Source organism: Cryptotermes secundus, unplaced genomic scaffold (assembly GCF_002891405.2).
Source record: "Cryptotermes secundus unplaced genomic scaffold, Csec_1.0 scaffold251, whole genome shotgun sequence".
Lineage (NCBI taxonomy): Eukaryota > Metazoa > Arthropoda > Insecta > Blattodea > Kalotermitidae > Cryptotermes > Cryptotermes secundus.
The window spans coordinates 680,625-688,959 of NW_019744108.1; positions in this window are offsets into that span (position 1 = coordinate 680,625).

An 8,335-nucleotide genomic window follows, 5' to 3' on the forward strand; every position below is an offset into this window, starting at 1 on the left:
ATCAATTATTATGGGCGTTATAACATACGTGTGCAGCTGGACGAAACATACACGTCGAACCCCCCCCAGACGATTTAAATCCCTGACGAAACATACACGACGAACCACGGCAACGGGTTAAGCACCAATAAATTCAAATTAAAGGCAATTTCACAAAGTTAACTTTACATTCATACTTTAAATGTATCATGTATTATGGTTGTTTATTATTTTGTTCCATTTACTGTCAGTAATCGTTACTTTCTATTCTGAGTTTAAAACAGTCATAACTCCGTAACCATCCAAAATCAGACACATGTTTATATCAACTTTTTTGATCACAAAGACCTATGAAATCACCTCCTGCAGTTATGCCCTAAAGTCGTGAAACACCCTGTATAGCCTCATCTGTTGAAGATTTTGTTCTAAAACCAAATTGTTCTTCTACTAGAATGTTATTGTTATTTAAGTGCTCAATCAATTGAATGCTCATAGCTTTTTCTAATACCTTAGAGAACGAAGTTAAAAGTGATATAGGCCTATAGTTCAAAATATTTTATTTATCACCTTTTTTAAACAGCGGTCTTATTTCTGAGTATCTTAAACGATCTGGGAAAATTCCTTGTGATAATGAATTGTTGCATATGCGAGTCAAAGGAGAGCTAATTACAAAAGTACTCATTCTTAATACTTTAGTGGATATTTCATCATACCCATAAGAGTTTTTTGCTTTGAGAGATTTAAATATATTTTCAACTTCCTTAGTTGATAAAGATTTAAGGTTAATATGTGAAAAGGGATTTATAAAAGTTTTCATTAAATACTGAATGGGAGTAGTGTCTGGAAGGTAACTAATATTTGTATTATTTTGTTTATTTTCAGCTACAGATAAAAAGTAATTGTTAAAAGGTTTCCGCAATTACTTGACTTTGTCTAAACCATTTTCCATCCACCTTTAATGTGCATATTCTTTCATTATTTGGCCCCTTATTAGTTTCTAATTCTACTATATCCCATATGGTTTTATTTTTATTTTTGGAATTTTGTCATCATATTTTAGTTTTTTAGCTTCTTTAATGACCTTAGATAAAATTTTACAGTATTTTTTATAATAGTTTCTTAATTCTGAATTATTACTCTTTCTACATGCAATATAGAGTACTCTTTTACATTTACAGAACGTCATTATTCCTATAGTAATCCACTCACTTATTTTATTTGAGAAAAAAAATTTTTTTTAAACTGGAATAGTAAATTTTCAAGTAAGTGTCTAAAAAGGAGTTAAACATTATATTAACATCATCATTAGAAAATGTTCAGTCCCATGTTTCATACCTTAGTTTAATTAAAAAGTCATTTATTGTGTTTATTTTCCTTATTATTTTAAATTGTTTAGCATGTGTTCTCATGTTTATTGTTTTAAATGTTATGGATTGTGCATCATGATCAGACAATCCATTTATTATAGGCCTTATAGAATAATTTTCCCTTCTAGTAATATCAACAAAAATATTATCAGTGGCTGTAGCAGAATTTCCTTGAACTCTGGTGGGAAAATTGATCGTACTTATTAAATTATAAGTTTTCAATAAGGCATCTAACTTCTTTTCCTTTTCACTGTCAAGAAGGTAATTTATATTAATATCCCCACAAATAATATATTCCTGTGTTGAGGTATATAGATTTCTGAGTATTGTATCTAGTTTTGTTTTGAATGTATCAATGTTTCCAGTCAGAGCTCTATATATTGTAATTATACAAAGTCTGCTGGAGCTTAGGTTTAACTTAACAGCACATACCTCAAAATTTTTTTCTTTACAATATTCTTTTAGGTCTATATTTACAAATTTCAAGCTTGTGTGTAGATAGATGCATACTGCTCTCCATGCAAGGTTCTACAGTAGTTTGCTCCTAGTTTATAAGAAGCTATGTTTAACTGTTGTAATTCCAAAAAATTCATGTGATGTTCTGTAAAACGTAATATGTGGGGGGAGGCTGGGTGTGGATGACTTAATAGCTCATTTGCTTTCCCCATGAAACCTCTAATGTTCTGACGGAAAATATTAAAGAATTTGATATCATTTTCTTCTTTGGTTACTCCGTTTAAGGAAATATTTCTTTTCGGAGTGCCTTTATTTACCATAAAAATCCTTATTTTTCATACCTGGTAGTTTTTTGAGCCTATTTGATTTGCATACTGGTTCATTTTTTGTTCTGTTGCTGTTTTTACCAAGTTATTCATAGCTGGACACTTGTTAGCTTGTAGATTTACATTACAATTTTCAGATTCCTTCCAGAGCAAGCAAATTGGGGTCAAATTTTTATTAGACTGAGAAATTGTCAGACAGGTTGCAGCTATATGTTTAAGTATTTCTTCTTTTCCTCTCCTGTTCAGATGCATACCTTGTCTTGTAAAGAAGTGTCTGTTTAACACATTGCGGACCGGTGGTTTAAACATTTAAATCACCCTGGGGACCGGCGTTTTTAAACCTACTACCCTAACTTGTGCACTGTTCACTTTAAAAATTAATATAAAATCTCCTAATTAATTTTATGAACTGAAATTTTTGGAGAACACTTACCAGAGCTCCTAGAAGTGCTTGCGCATGTGATATCTCTGGAAACATTCCCCTTTGTGAAGAGGCATTACGCAGAAGTTGCACATGTAGGCAGTTCTACTCTTCTTCTTGTGCTCTGCGCACACACGGCACTGCCTAGAAGGGTGTTTCTTCTTGCAATATTCACTCTTCACCATTTTCACGAGAATGTTTCCGCATATCACCCGAGTCAGCCAGGGGGGTCTACTTGAGGCCTCCGGCGGGTGCGAACAGATGGCCCCGGCTGCACTACGTCTGTGTCTGACGCAGGTACTGCCGCCACCGTGACGTCAGTAGCCCAAGCTTTTGCCAGTTTCAACAGAAATGCTTTGTATTTCAAAGTAGAATTTCTGTTCACCTTTTTGAAAACCGTAAATGAATTGAAAATTGCAGTTTATAAGCCACAGTGCAACTTTCTTCGTCCATTTTACTGTTTTCCTAGGAAGGGAATAATAGGCCAAGAACTGGTTGGCCCTATCAACTCCTTTCATGAACATATTATACTCGGAAATACAAAGAGGCTTCTTTACTTGCCCGTGTCGTCTTTGAACATCGACCATGCTCGAATTGTGAATAGTGGAAACCATATTCACAACGCGAGTATCCCTCCAGGACTGAAGAAGAATGTCCCCCTTCCTCCTGAATGCGGTGTCGCCACGTTTCAGGTGTTTACATTCCTCTTTCAGATCTGGAGGGAGGCCTCTGTTCACCCTAATTGTACCACAAATACGTACTTTCCTTGAAAGTAGGTATTCTGCAGTTGCCACATCCACTTTATCCCATGTAGCTGTCCCGACACTCGCACTTTCAACGGAGCTCTCACTTTCACTTGACACATTTTGGGCAGCCCTGTGGCCCCCCTCACTGTCACTGTCACTGATAATGGCCTCGCTATCAGAAGACGAAGCAGTTGGCAAATCTGATAGCTCATCGGAGAACATATCTAATATTTCCTGTTCTCCGAGAGATCGCAACTGCTTTCGTCTCTGAGCCATGTTGAACTGGTAGCTGCGTGGTTCATACGTGCAAGCTTGGATTAGAACAAAGACAATTTTGTTTAGGTTGTGACAGGAAATGACTCTGGTCGAGTTACTAGATAAGGCAGCAATCATTCCCGAGGTCATCTACTCAGAAGTTACGATTCAACGAAGCCACACAGCAATATATAGCGTTTTGCAACATAACGTGACTGTAGAGGGCCATATGGCCCGCCCGGCCCGCAACGCTTGGAAATGTAGAGGGCCATATGGCCCGTCCGGTCCGCAATGTGTTAAGTCACAGTTCATTAGTGTGACATGAGAATTTAAAAAATTCTTCTAATATCAAGGTTCCACTGTATGTATTTTATCGCTTTTATCTGTTGGAGGCCTCAGACTTTTTTAATCACATCTGGAATCTGACTAAAAAGAGTTTCAGAATCACTGGAATAATGATTATAAATGGTTCTTTGCAATACAAAACTCTCAACTGGTCACAGGTGAATTACTCAAGTGACTAAATACAGAACGCTTTGTTTAAAATTTTAACTCTTACTTTCTGGGAGTATCATTCATAAACCATTTTCCAGTGTATGAAGCCAAGGTGAGATTAGTAATGAATGAGAGACAAAATCCATGTCAAATACAATCTTACTTTTAATTTCTCCAGCTTTCTCTTCTGTCTCAACCAGTTTTGGTTTGACTTCTTCCTTCAATTCTGTTTTTATCTTAGCTGTAACAAAAATTAAACACAGATACAGTTTATGCACAGATATTCTACAAACTGTAGATGCACACATATTAAGCCTTTCCCACACCATTTATATTAACTGTATCATGATGCAGACAGACCATCATTCTAAATGTTCTGTTACAGCAAGTGTGGTAGCAGTATCTAATATTATTATGTTCCTCTGTGTTGGGCAATGCGAAAGTTAAAAGTAATGTATTTGTTGCTTAATTATGCATAAAAAATGGGAATAAGAGCTTGGACTCGATATAAAACAGCACCAATTACTTTTTTCTGTCTTCCCTCAGCATACATATTTTTCTCTTAAAATATTCACTGCCAAAAATGGTATCATTTTATTGCACAAACTTTAATGCTACCAGCATTAATGAAAGTTGATTTACTACAGCTGTCTTTTAACTTGAGTAAGTCTGTCTGAAGGGTCATTCGGATTATTAGGCACTAACTGACGGATACATCTTTCCTCCATTTCAATTCCCTGCTCTGTATTTTTATATACTTAATGCAATTCTTTAATACCGAAGATTCTCAAACTGTGATACTGATATACCTTGGGGTACCAAAGCAGCGTGCCTCATTTTGCACTTTTGCATTCCCATTGATCAATCCAGCAAAATGTTTTCTTCTGAGACTACTGGAAGGCCTGAGCAAAGCATATACATGCTGAGCTCAGCTGACTGAAAGTTGTGCTTGTAAAAAAAAAAAAAAGTAAAGCTATCCCCTGTACCAGGCCGTGAAGGCCCATAGGGTTGTGAGACATTGAGGGTCCCACATTATCTAGACAATCGGCTCATAGATGGTGGTAAGGTTGTCAGCCTTACGCATCGGCCGCGCTTTACTCCCCAGGAAATTTATTTAATTAATTCCTGGTACTCATTTCTGTTAGAGGCTGAGTAAACCCCAGGGCCTAGTGTGGCTGGAAGGATTAGGTCAACTGAAAAAAATCCAATGACCTCATCGGGACTTCAACCCACAACCTTCCAGCTTTTAGCATAGCCCCTCAACCAACTACGCTACCGCGTGCCCCGAAAGTTGTGCTTGAGGTTTCATAAATTTCTGTAGTTTTATTTTTCCTTGTGAACTGAGTTGGGCTTCAAATGTTTAAAACCACTGATAAATATTTTGCATTTGAACTAAAGATAACCATTCATTATTTAACTCTGAAAACAGGGAAGAACCTCATCTTCCATTTTGGTAAATATACTACTAAATATATAACCTAATGTCAACATGGGCAACTTCACAGGAGCATAGTCAGCATCGGGTTCCATGCCAGGATCATCGACAAAATCATCCCGTAGAAGTGCTTTCAGTTTCATCTCCTCTTCTTCCTTGTCTACCTTCAGTTCACGCTAAATTAACAAAAGAGCATCAGTCACATTAATCTTCAAATTCACACAAATATTACATATAAATTCTATTATTTGAATCTACAAACTGCATATTTTTGCTCTGGGAATCACTGAAATAAGAAAGACAGGGAGATAAACATAAAGTTGCCCCTTTGCTTAAGCACCATATCGTTATTAGGGGAAAGAGATAAAGCTTCATTCATTTTAGGCTACAGTATTACCCCTGGAGAAACACCCATAGAACAGAAATTTCAGTGGACCTTATCGTGGAACAGTCATGGCACTGAAGGGAGAAATTCTTGTCCACCCAGCATGTAGCCAGCAGAGGTGATCTACAGCAAAAGTTATTCTATGATACCTAAATGAAAAGACGTGTAACAGTATGATTTACTCAACTTATTTCAGTTGGACTTGCTTATTTAACAACGGTATATTGACTGTATAGGTTGTTAGCACTGAGACATGGATTAGGAATGGTAAACTGGGAGGGATGTGAGTAGTCATGTCTATTTCAGAGCAGTATCATGACACTTGTCCAGATGTTCCAAAGGATATCATTAAGCACTGAGGTTACAAAACTTCATACTAATTACCTGTAAGTTAAGTTTCGGCTTTGGTATGAAGTTATTAGCTGAATTTTGTTCACCACCTCCTCCTCCTCTTCCTCCATATCTCTTCTTTACTCCACCTGCTATTCCTTCAGCAAACACACCACTTGACTGCAACGAGGAAACTGCATGGTATAGAATTAGCACCTTTTATCAAGGCTTGACAAAATCATGAACTCCAGGCTGCTACAGAACCTAAAATTTTCTTACGGTCTCCAGCACTTTTTGTTTCTTTTTCTAAACACGTTTCATCACAGTTTGGCATTACCAACTAAAAACAATACATTTACAGGATGGAAAAAATTCAGGCTTATCAGATAATGTTGTGTGTTTCCGTGCACCTCCCCCCCCCAATCAATTTCAATTTTGGAACCAGCTGACTCAGTTCATGAAGTAATATGATACTGGAAGCCACCCCAAAATTGCATTTATTAATTTCTAAAATCAGTAGTATCAAGAAGGCAAGTGCATGAATTTGTGAAGTGGGAGCAACAACAGCACCATTTAACACGGTCCTAAGGTAACATATGATAACCTCTTAAAACATTATACAGCTTTTGTGAAGATAGTGTTTATGCAGAATATAAGATAACAAAATGGTGACCATGCATAAATTATCTTCAGCTTTAAGATGGGTGGGGACATGGAGCCAGATAGGTGAAATTTTTTATTGCTAGTGGGGTGTGACTAAGTCCCTTGTACTGCGGCCACTTCTGGCCTACTGTACCAGCACCAGATGATAGGTGAGGGTGATTGTGGAGCAATTGGTGGAATGAAGATTGGCAGGGGAAACCGAAGTACTCGGAGAAAACCTGCCCCAGCGCCACTTTGTCCACCACAAATCCCTCTTGACCAGACCAGAGATCAAAACCAGGCCGCCGCGCTGGGAAGACAGCGACTAACCGCTTGAGCTATGGTGCTATGGGAATAGATACTGAACATACCTACATATTATGTAAGGCACGTTGTTTGTAAGCCAACAATTACATACATGGCAATGGTGTGAAATTTTAAACAAATTTAATGTAGACAGAATCTGTCCCTAAGTAATAACATCTTCACAAAAATAAAATAAGAACAGGAGCAGCTATTGGACTAGCTACACATACAGTAAAATGTCAGGAAATACTCTTCACAGCCATACCACTGCACAGTATGATTTATCTGAAATATAAATGATGTTTGAGAACTTTTCGGACAGTCCATTTAAGAAAAACCATATGTGAAAAAATCATCATCATCATCATCACTGGCACGACAGCCCTTTGTGAGCCCTGGCCTTTCTCAGGATTGCTCTCCATTCTTCTCTATTCAATGCTACATTCCTCCAGTTCTTTACACCCAAAATTCTTATGTCCTGCCACACACATTCTTCCCATCTTAACCTTGGTCTTCCCACTCTCCTATTTCCTTCTGGTTTAGTATTAAGCATTTTCTTGATGGTTCTATTCTCGCTGACACGTATTATGCATCCAGCCCATTCAAGCCTTTTCACCTTTATAAATCCAATAATGTCTGGTTCATTAAATAGTTTGTATAGCTCATGGTTATACCTCTTCCTCCATATTCCATTTTCTTCCACTGGTCCGAAGATATATCTCAGGATCCTCCTTTCAAATATACTTAACACTCTTTCATCCGATCTTGACAGTGGCCAGGTCTCAGAGGCATAAGATAGCACTGATCTTATAAGTACTTTATACATCATAGTTTTGGTTTTCCTGGGTATTAATTGGGATTTCAGGTGTTTCCTAAGGCCATGGAGACATTTATTTGCCGCAAGTACATGCTTTTTTATTTCATCACTGATGCCATTTTTACAGTCAACTTCTGATCCAAGGAAGTAAAACTACATACAACCTCAAATTTATATGAGCCAATTTCAACATATGTAGGTCCAGTAGCACAGTCTTTCTTGGTTACCAGCATGTACTTTGTTTTATTTTGGTTAATTTGTAGATTCATCTTTTTTGCTGCTCTTTCCAAATTAAGAAAAGCTTCTTTCATAGATTTTTGTGTTCTACCAATTATATCAATATCATCTGCAAATGCCAAAATTTGAACTGACTTA